This window comes from Equus caballus, chromosome 30 (assembly GCF_041296265.1).
Source record: "Equus caballus isolate H_3958 breed thoroughbred chromosome 30, TB-T2T, whole genome shotgun sequence".
Taxonomy (NCBI): domain Eukaryota; kingdom Metazoa; phylum Chordata; class Mammalia; order Perissodactyla; family Equidae; genus Equus; species Equus caballus.
Genome location: NC_091713.1, coordinates 23,508,626 through 23,524,160, shown reverse-complemented (window position 1 = coordinate 23,524,160; position 15,535 = coordinate 23,508,626). Strand labels below are relative to the sequence as shown.

Here is a 15,535-nt window from a genome sequence, read left to right as displayed (position 1 = left end):
CACATTTCTCAGAACACATCCCTGTGCTTAAGAGACATGTGACTGTACAATGGAAATGGTACAGGAATCATGGTGAACAGCAGCCTCAAAAGAAATCTGGCTTGCTTGTGGGGCCAGCCTGGTGGCATAGTGGTTAAGCTTGCGTGCTCTGCTTTGGCAGCATGGGGTTCACAGGTTTAGATCCCGGATGTGGATGTGCACACCACTCATCAAGCCATGCCATGGTAGCATCCCACATACAAAAATAGAGGAAGACTGGCACAGATGTTAGCTCAGCGACAATCTTCTCCAGGCAAAAAGAGGAAGATTGGCAGTGGATGTTACCTCTTCCTCACCAAAAAGAAAAATAATAATCTGGCCTGCTTGTTGTGAGGGTGAAAAGCAAATATGGGTGGATAAAGCACCTAACAGCGTATCACATCTAAGGGGCCCTCAGAAATGTTAAATTCTATCTTCTTCTCTCTCACTTCCCTGCTTCCTCCATCCTAAATACACTTCTACTGTGTCCCAAATAGGCCTCCTATTTTCCCATTTCTGTGTCTTTATTCACATTCTTGCCTTTATACACAAAACCCTAAGCCCATTTCTTCTCTTTTCTGCTCCACCAATTCCACTGCTACCCATTTTTAAAGACCAATCTCAAAGCAGTCTCCTGGAGTCAGCTTTGTCTAATTCTTCACGGCCAGACTAAACTCCTTTGAACGACCATCACTGTCCTTAGAACCTTTTCATTTAGCATTTGGCAGATATTTATTTGGTATTACAACAATGTACGTACTTACTCTTCACCTCCTCACCTAAGAGAGAAGCTCCCTGAAGACAGCAATTGCATTAAACTCTCTTGTTCAAAGTGATTCAAACAACAAACTGAATTTAGACTTTGAATTTAACAGACTAAAACTTCAAGATCTGATGTCTCCTCACAAAGGATAGAAAGGTGAACATTTATTCAGGCAACTCTGGAAAAGGGAAAAAAAAGAAGCGTGTCTCCAGTATTTATCTATGCAGGTGATGATTACCTGAATTATTGGGAAAAGTATTGGGAAAAATTACTGGGAAAAAAAAGTTACTGTAACATTTTTTTGTTTTATTTTGTATATCCGTGAGGAAGCCTTTGTGGTAAGACCTTCCAACGAACAAAGCATGTACTTAACAAACAATAAAGCAACATATCTTTAAATATTATGATAACTAAGAAAAACAAACAATTCTGAAGAGGCTTCTTTAAGAACTTTCCACCTGCATGAAACGAGGCGGTGATGTGGCAGTTCGCTGGGTAATTTGATAAATGTCAACAACCAAACTATTTAAGTCCATCCATCAGGTGAACACACCACTCTGAGTTATCTGAGCAGTTGCCAAGTCACTTTGTTCTGTTTAGATACAGCCACTGCCTGAGGAAAAGAAGAAGAAAAGGCAAAAAACTGAGTGTAACTGGATTTAGGTAGCCTACTGAAAATGCTTATATTTTCCTTTTCCCAACAACCATTATCAAAAAAGTAGGCAATGCATAGACAGGAGGTGTTTTTCAGCAAATAATCTGATTATACACCTAGTCAAAAGCCGAGTGGTCTTCAAATAGTATTCAGCCTTCCATGTAGAAGGCTTACACGTGATCCCCATTAACACTCCTCTTCTCACACCAAATGCTCCAAGACGGCCTTAGCATTCCTGAAAGACTTTGAAATAGTTCCTCTGTTTAACCAGCCCCCAGCTGGAGAGACCAGAGGCATCTCCTGGGATCCAGTCCGTGTTCAAATTCATACCCAGCCCAACCTCGGAAGACAGCCCGAAGTTGATCTATATCCCTGGACACTAATTCTTTGACTAAAGTCTGCCCACAGCTTGCCCCAGGGCTCACGAGGATATCGGAACAAAACTACCCAGGGAGGTGGGGCTGCACTGGGATTCCATTTCCATAGTATACCCCAGATCTATGCCAGATATATACAGATTTGGGGCTTCCAGCGGCACAGGACTTCACTGAAATGTGCAAGCAGAGTGTGATCCAAAAGGTGTTCTGTAGAACACGAGACCTACAAGTTGGTCTTTATACGAAGGATGCTGTGGTAAGTCTGGAAAACATCACATGCGAGAATCTTCTCTCACATATTCACAGTACATAGGAGTACACAGAAGGCTCTGACAGTCCTGCAGAGAAGAAACCTGTTGAATCCATTATTTCACGTACTTATTTGTCTTCAAGAAAGCTTTCGGGGCAAAATACCTATTAACATCTCTCCTCAGCAGACTGTGGGTTCCATGAGGTCAAGGTCCATACTGTTTCTTCACTGCTGGTCATCAAGTGCTTAACATAGTACTTGACACTTTAATAAATATTTGATGACTTAATGAATGTGCCGTGGATGGAGGATCTCACAGACATGTTTTATAAAACTATGTTATAAAAACCATCACAACTCTATGAAATACTTCAGATAAGGACAGCCTCCCCAAATGGGAAGACCACTTTGAATCTCTCACTTAACTTTCAATTTGTGAGGTAACTATGAAGAGTACACTGACATTTCTTGTTTGTTGTCAGAAAATTTCTCCTTTCTCCTCAAACTATTTTTTCTTAGTGTCAAATTAATTTAACCAAATATTTCAAGATTTTTAGTATCTAGACCAGCGATGCTTAATATTTACTGTGTATAAAAATCTATTGAGGGGACTATTAAAAATGCTAAGTCCTGGGGCTGGCCCTGTGGCCTAGTGGTTAACTTTGGTACACTCCACTTCAGCTGCCTGGGTTTGGCCCCTGCACATGGACCTACACCACTTGTCAGTGGCCAAGCTGTGGTGGTGACCCACATACGAAATAGAGGAAGACTGGCACAGATGGTAGCTCAAGGTGAATCTTCCTCAAGCAAAAAGAGGAAGACTGGTAACAGATGTTAGCTCAGGGCCAATCTTCCTCACCCAAAAAAAAAAAAAGCTGAGTGCTGGGGATTCAGTATTTCTAGACTACAGCCCAGGATTCTACATTTTACACCAATACCCCAGGTCATTCTGACATAGGTGTTCAGGTGGAACACACTCTCAGCAATGCAGATCAAGAGACGTTATGGAAGAGCAGCCCTCACCTTGGTATCAGAAGCCTGAGATTGAGGCCCAGATCTGCACCCTCACTACTTATGTGGTCATAGGCAGTGAGCTCTAAGCTCACTTTCCTCTCTGTTGGACTCATAACACATCTCTTAACCTACCTACCTAGCTACCTACCCACCCACCTTATAGCATTGTATAAGCAGAAAGCATTGGTAAAACTCTGCCCTGAAAACTGGCAGGCACTCAACACACATTGTTCAATGAATCAATAAGTTCACAGTTATTTTAACATTCAATAGTACTAAACAAACTACATTACAGCAAGTGTTCAACACAGAAAGTGTGGCTGCTGATTATTTAAAGACAAATAAAACAGGGCTGGGCCAATAGTGCTGTAGGCGTCCTTGTCAGTCAGCCTGGCAAAGTGCTCCACAGAACATCTGGCTCATGCTCATGGACACGGTATTGGTCAAGTCACAGCGAGGACCAAGCTATGTGGCATTGGCCACAACACTGAGAACGTCAAAATATTTCCTCTGCTTGGTAGCAGAGCTTCAAAAAGCAGACTCTTCATTCTTAAGTGGGCATACCACTAGAATAAACTCTTTGGTGGTATCTACATATTTACAAAAGGAAGGTTCTTGCTTATCGAGTATCCTCATTAATAATAATTAACCGTTGTTCGAAAAGTAGGATGCAGTGCAATACATGTACTAACACAGTACTCATCACATTTCATTTTCTCTCCATTCAGAAGACTCTTCTGGAGCCTGGAGCATTCAGTGTAATTGCTATGAATATTGCTCAATCATACTTGCAAGATCCTTTGAAAACACTAGAGATGGGGTTATTTCCCATCTTCACGGCATACTTTGAAGCCTGCCTTTTGGACTAGATCTGATATTGCTTGTTATTTACCTTTTGTGCATGAAATAAGAAAACTAACTCCACAACTGAGAGATCTCTGCCTAAAAGACTAATTATTAAATATTTCCAACTAGTGGGATTTTTACTATATTTCTTTATAGATTACTTTATAGTCTTTTTTTATGTTGGTTTTTCTCCCTCTTCTGATTTTAAACTCTTAAATTTTGAGTGCTTATTCCACAGCTCAAGCATTCAGAGGATACCCACTAAAGCTTGCTGGCTCATTGATCTGCAGTTAATGACAGCAGCAAGAGAATATCACAGAACTAAATTCCTGCTGTGATGTTTATTTCCTACGTTCATTTTTGCCTTTCTGTTTAGTGTTTTGGTTGTGATCTATTTTCATTGCCTGTGTCTCATGTTAATAGTAGCAAATGTGATTGATTACAGGGTGCACGCACGTATGAATGAATCAAGGCAAGTTGGGTGATCCCATCAAAAGATGGCAGTGACAACTCAACTCCAGCTGTTTATTGCCATGACGGAATGCAGTAATGCAGCCCAGCATTCCCAGACCTTCTAAGGTCTTCAGAGAGTCTGGCACATAATGGATACTCAATAAATATTTATTGAATCATTTCATACAAACTCCAATTATCACCTGAAGTCTCTAGATTTTAAACATAAGCAGCACAACATAGTAATAAGAACACGGACTCTAAAGCCAGACTGTCTGAGTTCAAAATCCAGCTCTGCCACTTATCAGCTCTATGACCTTGGGCAACTTATCTAAAAACTCTGCTTTTCAGTTTTCTCATCTGTAAAATGGGAGAAAATAGGGGCTGGCCCTGTGGCCAAGTGGTTAAGTTCGCGCGCTCCGCTGCAAGCGGCCCAGTGTTTTGTTGGTTCGAATCCTGGGCGCAGACATGGCACTGCTCATCAGACCACGCTGAGGCGGCGTTCCACATGCCACAACTGGAAGGACCCACAACGAAGAATATACAACTATGTACTGGGGGGCTCTGGAGAGAAAAAGGAAAAAATAAAATCTTTTAAAAAAAAAAAAAAGGAGAAAATAACAGTACCCACCTCATAGGGTTATTGGAGAATTTAATTTTTAAATATTTGTTGAATCTTAGGACCACACTGGGTTCATTGTGACTGCTACACAAAGAAACACACACTAAAACTTCAAAATGTCTTATAATTTTCACGTTGTATTCTCTTTTTTGCCCACCATAACTGAGGGACAAAGGTGTTACTCTGTCAATGAGGAAACTGGGTTTCCCTCAGGAGCCGTCAGGGCTGTTCAGAATGACAGCCATGCATGTGGGTCATACGGGAACTCTTGTGCACAGACACTTAGAAAGCATCCGGTGGTCTGGACAATAGCATGTTCTATAAAATGACAGATGCAGGAATCCGGTCCAAGACTTCCGATGAACAGAATCAGAGATGTCTAAATCAGTGTTCACTGTAAGCTTTCTTACTCTATGACTACATAAAATGAAGATCCAATTCAAACCACTGTTTGCTTATTTTTAATCCATTAAGTTAATTATCCCAAAGCAGCCTAATTGAGAGAATAGGCAAAACCTTTGCATCCCATAGCGTCCATTTCTATTCTTCCTCTATTATTAATTTTTATTTTTAGAATGTTTTGCAATAATTTACTTTCTCTTCTCTCTTACTCCAAGACCTTATTCCGGGAACTTTACAAGTATGTCACCTGGCTACACAAGCCCGTGGGTGGCTGTGTGTTAGAAACTGCTAAGTCAGGAACATCCTGTCAACCTTTCCTTTGATTTTCCTGGTTGCTGTTGGTTTAAGGCAGATCCTTAATGTTATTTAAACAGAGGAGATTATTTGAAATTTCTTGGTAGATGAATTTGATAATGCTAATTTAAAAAAAAAAACAACTACTGTCATTTTGAGATAAAAGATCTCATTCACTGGGGTAGACACCTTATCTGAATAACTCAAGACTTCTTTTAAGGGAAAGGTCAATGTAGCTGTGGCTGTTTCCTTTTCTTGAGCAACAGCAGTAATTTTTGCCTGCTGCCTGATAGTCTGCATTTGATAAAGTCGCTGTTTGGACATTACAGAACAGTTTTCTCTTTTTTAGGGTCTGGAGTTTTAAATTTTTGTTTTGTATTATGTTTAATCTGAGTCTTCTCGTGTATCAGGAATGCACCTACTGTGAAAAGTAACTACTGCTAAATTAGACTTTATCAAAATTAAAGACTTTACAAACTGCAGGGCATTATCAAGAAAGTGAAAAACAACCCAGAGGATGGGAGAAAATATAGATATTCACAAATCATATATCTTATAAGGATCTAATATTCAGAATATATAAAGAACTCTTACAACTCCACAACAAAAAGACAAACAACTCCACTAAAAAATGGGCAAATACCGTGAATAGATATTTCTCCAAAGACTATATTCAAATGGCCAATAAGCACATGAAAAGATGCTCAGCATCATTAGTCATTAGGGATATGCAAATCAAAACCACAGGGAGATACCACTTACACCTACTAGTATGGCTATAATTTAAAAACATAAATAAATAAGAAAATAAATGTTGGCGAAGCTGTGTTGAAATTGGAACCCTCAGAAGTTTCGGAAAGGATGTAAAATCATGCAGCCACTGTGGAAAGCTAAACATAGAGTTTAACACAAAATTCCTCCAAAAACACACAGAGTTACAATATGACCCAGAAATTCCACTCCTACGTATACACCCAACAGATCTGAAAACATATAGTCAAATAAAACCCATATCAGCATTATTCATAATAACCAAAAAGGGGGAACAATCCAAACGCCCATCAACTGAGGAGTGTACAAAAACACGTGGTATATCCATAAAAGCAAACATTATTCAGCCATAGAGAAGAATGAAGTACCGACACATGCTACAACATGGATGAACCTGGAAGACATTAGGCTAAATGAAAGAAAGTAGACATGGAAGGCCAAATGTTAAATGAGTTCAGTTATGAAAAGTCCAGAATAGGCAAATCCATAGAGATAGAATGCAGATTAGTAGTTGCCAGGGGTTGAGACCAGAGGGGAACGAGGAGTGATGGCTTAAGAGGTACTGGGTTTACTTCCGGCGTGATGAAATGTTCCGGTCTTAAACAGTAGTGATGGTTGCACATCAATGTGAAAGTAGGAAAAAGCCATTACACCGTAACAGTTTCAACAGTGAATTTCATGGTCTCTGAAACTGTACCTCATTAAAAAAAATACTGGCTTGAACTTCCAATAGGAAAAGCAAGAAGCTTCTCCCCAAAGTACCCTACCCGATGGATCACCCAAATGATATTAAGGAGTGAAATACTGCATCTAAAAAATCCGCAGCTGACAAGTTGTCCTTATTCCTTCTATTTCACTGTGTCATTTATCAGTAGCCCTTTGCTCTTGAATGGCGTTTCTGGTTTCTCAGTTTGCCAGTAGAAATTTCAACTTTTCTGATAGTACATCTTCACTTCCAAATGTTTCTCGTCAACAGTTGAGCCAATTCGGCCATCACTCATAAATGAATATATGTGGGAACTTTCTCCCTTCTAAATTACATTAAAATGTTTGATTTAAAATAATAGAATAGTGACGACTCTGGTAAGAGGAGGGATATGATTGATCATAAGTCAGTTATTTGAATCTTTCCTGAATTTACATGAAATAAATGAAAAGGAAACTGATACAGCTGATCGAAAAAATAAAGAACATTGGAGAAAAACTAATTATTCAGTAAGACTCCTTGAAACACAAGACATATTTTCTCTCAAAAAGAAATGTCTTTGTTTACTATTAAAATGTTAACAATAAAACACAGATTATATAAATGGGCCAGTAGAATATACTATATGCAGCAAATAATTTTTCTGAGCTACAAACTTTCTTGTCAACTGGGTTATAAAACAGGAAATGTTGAAAAAACTTAAAAGTCAGGGAAGAAACCTCATTTCAATATATACTTGTTAAACATTTGATGGTAGATTCAGTTAGGGCAGAAAATATCATTTTAAAGCAGCATGACAAAGTTACACAGAAAGTTCTGAAAATAAATCTTGTTGTCAATGAATTTCAAAGATACAATCTCCTGAAATTATGTTGAATACTTTCACTATGATTTTAAAAATCTCAAAGAAAATGTCTACATAAAAAGTCATGTTCATCTCTTACGAGAAGCCTCTTTAAATGTTAATATGGCCAGGTTCATTCTAAACAGGCGGAAGGAAAAAAAAGGAACAAGTATTTGAATAATTCAGGTTTTAGAAAAAAAGACCCTCACTTTCATCTTGAGGAAGTGTCTCATTCAGGTGAAAGAAGAGGCAGTTTTAGCCAGAACGACCTGGAGAAATGTAGTGGGAAGAATCCTGGCTCAGAGAAGCTAAACATATCTGGTTCGGGTACTGTTATTGTAAGGAAATCTGAGAAATACAGAAACTGAAACCAACCTGTTGAAGGTGAACAAGAACTTGATGAGAATAAATGCTTACATTTTATGTCAAAATTAAGTGAGATAAAGGAGTGCACAGAAGATTTGGCACATAGCATATGTACTCACTGGTCTCATTCTAAAGACGCTCAGCCACAAAATACATCTAAACACGGGGCAAAAACAGTCACATAAGCTGAGAATTCTATTTCTTCACCTAAGGGGGAAAAATGAAATTAAACTGGTAAGACGGAAGAGGAAAGCATGGGATGAATGGAAATTTCTTGCCAACAGAGTCACTTAGCTCTTCTCTGGGTTCTGCCTAAAGCCTTCCCTCCATCTACCATTCAGGCCTCAACTCTCTGCACAGATATGTGTAAATGTGAAGATCAAATGAAATCCTGGAAGGAGTCTGTACTCAGCTCCTCTAAGCTCTCACTTCTTAGCAAGAGACATCCCTAAAAGGGAGAACATACAGGTTAGGGATTCCTAACATAGGTTAGAAATGACCCCATGGCTGGAGCCCTGGGGGTTTACTGACCCAAGAATGACTGTTCCTGGAGATAGAGAAAGGCATTGCTCCAGGTTTTAGGAAAGGGGGTCACTGCCTTCAGCCATCCACACATACTCAGCGAGTAATTTTTTTCCCACTCACAAGTCTAGCTGAGGAAAGGGAGGGGGACGACTGGAGTCATGCTGGAGAGAGCACAGGATGGTGGCCAAGGGACTGGGGGTGAAGGGGAAGAAGGCAGGGGCTGGCATACTGCCGTGGAAGGTTCTAGGCTCATGAAACTCTTAGTCTAGGATGGTTTAAGCTGATCGTCCCACCCCCAAAGACACAGCAGCTCCTGGCACCAGCAAGACACGACTTAAGGACTGTCTGTCAGGTGCCTATGCTCTGATTGTCCCATAAGATGGTGGCCACTGATTTTAACTATGATCTACGGCCATCTAAGGAGGGCAGGGTCTCTCGCAGGTGGGCACAGGAGGTTCTCTGCCAAACTCTTGTGCACGATTTCCTTCTCAGTGCCTCCTCTTAGGGTTCATAGGTCGCAGACCTGAAGAATTTCTAACAAGACAATCCCTTGTCCTGGTGCTTTCCAGAGTTCCCTGAAAACACGAGCTGTTCTGGAAAGAGTGGCATTTCTTCTTCCACCACTAGTTATTTGGGAACAAACAGGCCTTCTCGTTCTCTGCCCTCACGTCCTTCCATAGACAGTTTATTCCCTAGTTTGGTCCGGATGGTGGAATGGCATCTTTACTCACACTGAGGAAGAGAACTTGAGGTCCTTCCTATCTACACCTCCGCCTGCGGATAAAGCCTCAAGGGGTCTGAAAGCCACGCATTAGAGGCAAAGCGATGAAGGACAGGGACAGACAAGAATCCACCGCCAGGAGACAGAACTGGAAGGATACCGCGGGCGTGGCATGGCTGCCCAGAGAGCTAAGCCAGGGCTCAGGGCAAGTTTATTTTTTCACTTCGCCGAGCCGAGGGACCGCCCAAGTTCTAAGATCCCATCAGAGACGGGAAAAAGCCCGACTGGTTCCCAAAACTCCTACAAGCATGAAGATTTAAGGAGCACTCTTCTCCCACCGCAGTCCGGGAGCCCGGTGCGCTGCGCCCACCTTGCGGTCCCAGATTCTGTGCCAAAGTGGAATCGCAGGGGTTGCAGAGAGGGCGCGCTCGGCCTTCTCCGTCATTGACCAGTTCCTGAGCGACGCGTGTGTAGCACACTGGGGACAGGGCAGCTGAATGTCACTGAGGGTCGGGAACTGGGGAGGCTGAGAAGCGCAAGTTAGCGGATGCGCGTCCACTAGCTGGCCACCGCCAGAGAACTTGCGGGGGAGTGGGGTAGGGCGGGTGATTGTCCTGGGCTACCTCCACTGCTCTGGAAACCTCGTGTTCCTTTCAAAGGGGACAAGGAGGAAAAAGTTAGCTAGAGGTCATTCTTTCTGACCATACCTTTCTTTCATCGCATCTTTTCCCTCATTTCCTCTTAACTTCAATCTTTCTTACTTTGATCTCGTTCTCTCCTTTGCTTTTCTTCCTCTTAGGACTTAGAAGAAGACTAGAGACTCAGACAAGCCTGTGACAGGAAAGCTGAGTGGCATTTACTGTCGGGAGAGTGGGGGTAAGAGGGAGGATACTAAGACATCGCACCCCCAGACCCCGAATTCTGACATTTACGGGTCCCTGCCGCTAGTTTCTGCCTATAGAGTCGTACTGAGTTTGATCTACCCATAACCCCGCATGTGTCCCGGGGACAGCAGCAGAACCTTCCTTCTGCTTTCTACTTGGCAGTCGAGTTTTGGAAAGCTGTTTGGGGCAGGCCGGGGTGAGAATCCGGGCAGCTCTGGGTCAGGTCTGGGCGGCCCCCGTCCTGTCTGAACCGGACTGCCCCAGCAGTGTGAGCTCAGGAGGGAAGCAGGGACGTGGGCTGGGCACATACTCCTTCCCCGTTTCTGTGACGAGGATCTGGGTGCACAGACGCTGGAAAGGAAGGTCCCTTTTCTGTGGCACTGCCACAAACCAATGCTGGGTCTTGGCTCCCTACCAGTCTATCCAGAACGGCAGACTGAGCGCTTCGGAGATGAGGCCACAGGGGGATTCTAATTGCGACATACGCTGTGAGAGGAGAAATTGGTGGTGGGTAAGAAGTTAACCCGGCGAGGGCACAGGGCCCTGTGCGCGCCGGGAAGCGAGGCCGCGGTTCTCCCCTCACTAGTTCCTAACTTCTCCCCACCTCCGCAGTGGGGCTCTCATCTTCGGCCAAATGGATCTAAGCCTTGGATCATTTTCAATCACAACCTTCTCTGCCTCCCTGCCCCTCCTCCCCGCAAACGTCGTGCCGATGATCTGGGGGAAAAGGGTAGTTTGACCCGCGGTGCATGAGTCTCCCACCCGCCGCCAAGCACCTACGAGAAAGCGGGCCTGGCCGGGGCTCGGCGCGCACAGCCCTTCCTGGCGCCGCAGACGCGCGCCCTAGCGCTCCTTTCACCCGGGGCTCGGGGAACCTCTCCAGCCAGCCCTGCTCCCCGCCCCCTTGACGTCTCAGTTCTAAAACACAGAAGCATCCTTTAAGGCTCTGGCATTTAGAAAAAGAGGACAAGATCAAGGTCCACGGACTGCCGCGATCCGCTTGTGCCTCTCTTGCCTGCGCCAGCGAGTCCTGTTCGCAGCCGCTGGGGAAAAAAGGCATCGCAGCGCCCAGTTCTATCTGGAATGTAGGGACCCGACCCTATTTCCCAGCTAGCCTCAGCCCGTGCCTACGTCCTTCCCTCCTCCAGGGCGGTTCCGCGATTTTGATTAAGACATTGGCCCCTGCCTCGCACAGGGATGGTCCCAAACGGCGAGGCTTCGTGAGCACTGCGTTCCCGTCTCGCGGTTGGTGCCGAGCGGAAGGAAAGATCTGGATCCGAAGGCGCCTCGTCCCCTCCCCCAGCGCGCGGGGCCGCGCTCCAGGCCGGCTCCATCCCGCGCCTCCCCCCCGCTCCCAGCTCCCCCACCATCAGCCCCACAGTTTTCTTCTTTATAAAACACACACGCCCAGCCCACCCCGCCTCCCACGTAAAGGCCAGGCTTGTGTCTTTCTGTGCCCAGATGCAAACTCAGCTGGAAGTTGAGAGCAGAGAGAGTCAGAGATGCACGGCAATAGAGAAAAGGAAGGAACAAATCAAAGAGGGAGGAGGGAGAAGAAAGGAGCTGGAGGTCGCAGGGGCGGAGGCGGAGACGGAGGCCGGCCCGGGGGGCGCGAGCGCCTCGGTGGAGCGCAGCGCCTCCCCCGCGCCCGCCAGCCAGCGCGCGCCGAGCGGGGTCAGCGCGGACTCACATGGTGGGACTGCAGCGCCGCGCTCTCAACTCCTGCGAGGGGGTGGCGTCGGCTGTCCCGGCGATCGGCTCCCCGGCTGCCTGCCGGGTGAGGGCAGAAACAAAACACAACAAATCACGGGACACAATCGAGATGTCCGCGCGGCGCCGCGGGGTCCTCTCTCACTTCGCACTGGGAAGCGGGCGCAGGGCTGCTGCGCGTAGCCTATAAATAGCTAACTTTTAGACGGAATCAACTAACAAATGAGAAGAGCGGGCGTAAATTTGCGCAGGATTCCCTCTTCCCGGGGACGACCCGACCTCTTCTCCTGCCACTCTCCGGGCTGGACTTGGGAGGGGACAGATTGGGGGGTGGGGGGTGGAATTTAATTTTGATAGAATTCACAGTAGAGTTTTGTTATTTTTGCAAGAGAGGGGACCCACTCCTGCTCTTTGACCCTCCCTATCTGCCTACCTTTCCACTCTCACCTCACCCCCTCGCTGGGCACTCCAGGCAGGAAGGGCAAAGGCCCAGGAGAGCGGAGCGCCTGGCGTGGGCTGGAGCAGGGAGGGGGAGGGAACCTGGAGCCGGGCTTCCCCTGGGATTACGGGAGCTACAGAGGGAGAGCGGAAAACTGCCAGGATTTGGGGTTTTCTTCGGATGCCGGGACTAGAATTTAGGTAATTCCAAGTTTGGGAGGGCACTGGCAAAGGAGACTACAGAAGGCACGAAGGAGTTCCTGGAGTGCAGGTTTCCCTTCCCAAGGGCAACTGCAACCCTCCATTGCTACCCAAACCCGGCTCTTGGCAATTTGACTAGAACACTCGGCCCAGACGGGGCAGGGAGAGCGAAGGCGCACAGCCGCCTTCTCTCCTCGCTCGCAAGCTCGCGGGGAAGCGTGTCCTGCCGGAGGGCGCCCTGGGGTCTTCCTCGCGCGCTCCCCCGGGTCGGTCCGACACCTTTTGGCCGAGCCCGCGCCCACCCGCCCACCGGAAGAGATCTATTTGCCTGGGATTCCAGAACACCCCTCGCTGTCCACCCTCCCCCTTCCCTTGAGCCAGGGCCGCATTGCCAGTGGTGATTGAGTTGGTTCGATTTTCATTTTCCTTCTAGGTACTTCCTCAAAAATATCCCCACCTCCCAAAGGGCGACAGACACTCGCTCTCTACTCCGAACTCCCCAGTTCAGGTGGCTGCTTCACTAAATTTATGGTGGATGTCTCACGGGAACCTCAGTCAAGAGGAGAGTGGTAGGGGTGGGTGTGGGGTTGAAGAAAGTGAGGATGCTGCAGGGGAGAGTCCGCAGGTGAAAGGAGGTTGCACTGCCCCCCTTTGGAGGGTCTATTCTCCACGGCAGGCCTGCGGAGGCGGGGGCCAAGCCCGCCCAACAGGCGAAAGGAGGCCTCGAGCTGGGGGGAGGGAGGGCGAGCCCAGAACAGTGGTGCTGCTTCTTTCCACTGCCTTCCACTGCCCAGCACCACCATCCTGCCCCCTGCAAACGGAAATGTCAAATGCCTAACCCCTACCCCTACCCCTGGGGGAAGATCAAAGAGGGTCTCCGGTGCAGTTGGTCTGGGGCCGTTGCTCCCCCATTCTCACTACTTCTAACTCCTCTTTCCGTCAGTTCGCTCCCCGGCCGCGGAAAAGTTATTTTGTTTTCCCCAGATTCCAGCGGAGTTGGGAAGGAGAGGGAAAAGGCAGAGGTACTAAGGGAGTTACAGTGGCCGCGCTCCCTGCAGGATGTGCGCACTGTCCCCGACTCCAGGCAGGCGGGTACGCGCCTAGCTCCAGCCCCCGGGAAGCCTGCGCTGCGGGCGCTCGGGCGGACGGCTGCGCTGTCCTCGCCTCCCCAAGCGCCTGGAGCCCCGACCCCTCGGCCCGGCCCGAAGTACTCTTAAGGGGGGCCCCGAGATGGAGTCGGCCGGAGCCCGGGCGTCCTGGGGCACCCCTGCGTGCCCCTTGCTACGTACCTGTCCTGGCCTTCCCGCTCCAATTGCTGACCTGACTGGGGAGCCCGGCCTGGAGCCAGCCGCCTCCAGCGGAGCCCGCCCTCTCCCGCGCGCCCTCGCTCTCCGGGACGCTCGGCCAGATGTGGGGCGGTCTCTCGCGGGCCATTGGCTTGGGCCACTGTTTCGAGCTGGCTTCGAGAATTTCCCCAGGCTTTGCGGCCCCTTTGTGGGCTGGGAAGAGAGGGTGCAGGCCAGCGCCTTACCTTTCACCCCACGCACACTGCCCCCTATTCCCTCGGTTTCCCTCTCATCCCGCCCATGGAGCCCAGGCTTCGAAACTGTACTAAGTGCGCAAAGAAAGCGGGTGGGAACCTCGTCGCGGGCCGAGTGTGGGGGTCAGATGGGTGCTTGCGGCGTTTCTCGAAAGCTCTCGGTGTTCGTACTAGGGGAACAGGCCCTGTAGGGTCAGAAGTGACAGACGCACAGACAGCATCCCGGTGGCTGTCTGCTGCGCGAATTCACGTCTATTGTTTTCTGCCTCGGGAAAGCCGCCCGGTGGGATAGATCTTTTAGACCCCATCGCTGGAAGAAAAATCCTGGTGATAACGATGATCTCCCGCGCTCGCTATCTCGCCATCGCCCCAGTTCATCTCCCTCTCGCTGTAGCCCCTCGGGGAGACGAGGAGGGTAAGGAGCTGGCGGGAGGACGGGCCAAGCCGCTGCCCTCGGATGGAGCGGAGAGGCACGAGGCCACCTCTTCCGTCCCATTCCGCTCCGGGCTGGGGAGAGAGGACACGGCGGATTTCTTTCTCTGCCAAGCCTCACGCTTCTTTCAAATGATTTTAGTCTGGTGCTCGGGTCTATCCATATACATTTCCAATCTCATGGCTCATAAACTATTAGCAAAATGGTTTCATTATTCACCTTCTGTATCCTACAAAAGAGAGAAAAGAAGGGAGCGGCGAGAAGGCAGAGTGGGGGTGGGGACAGTCGTTGGACACTAGTTAACAATGATGCTGCCCCTTGTTTAAATCATGGCTCACAGTGCCTTCTCGCTGACGCTCAACAAATCTGATCCGTTTGCAAAGATCTGTAGCCGACCCCATCTCTTCCCCCTCCCTCCCTCTCCCCTCTCTCTCTCTCCATCTATCGCCATCCATCTCTCCTTAACACCCAGGTTTCTGGAAGGACCAGATGAATAGCCAAGATACTACAAATCCATTATTTGCTTCATTAGATGTCATCAATAAGGTACGCCCTTTAGATACGACACATACAATTAATTGGTTAGAATGGCTACCTCTGGTCCCCCTTTGAGTGGTGAAAGTGATGGAATCACGTCATCCCTGAAACCAAACCATCCTAAGACACAAGTCTAAGATGATAACCAAGAAGTTGACAAGAGGC

The 15,535-nt window shown here is 47.3% G+C and overlaps 1 protein-coding gene across 2 annotated transcripts in view; it reads right to left on the bottom strand.

Annotated features, from left to right (window-relative positions):
* Positions 1–14,238, bottom strand: part of ESRRG (estrogen related receptor gamma) — a 603,662-nt gene extending 589,424 nt beyond the window's left edge. Inside the window, exons 1-2 of one of the 2 annotated variants that reach the window (XM_070256008.1) lie at positions 14,150–14,238; positions 12,202–12,281 (exon numbers count right to left, since the gene is read on the bottom strand). The gene's annotated coding sequence lies outside the window, so the exon portion shown is untranslated. Of the gene's footprint in view, positions 1–12,201; positions 12,542–14,149 lie in introns of those variants that run through there. The other variant, XM_070256005.1, reaches the window with a different exon arrangement.
* Between the last annotated feature and the right edge of the window lie 1,297 nt (positions 14,239–15,535).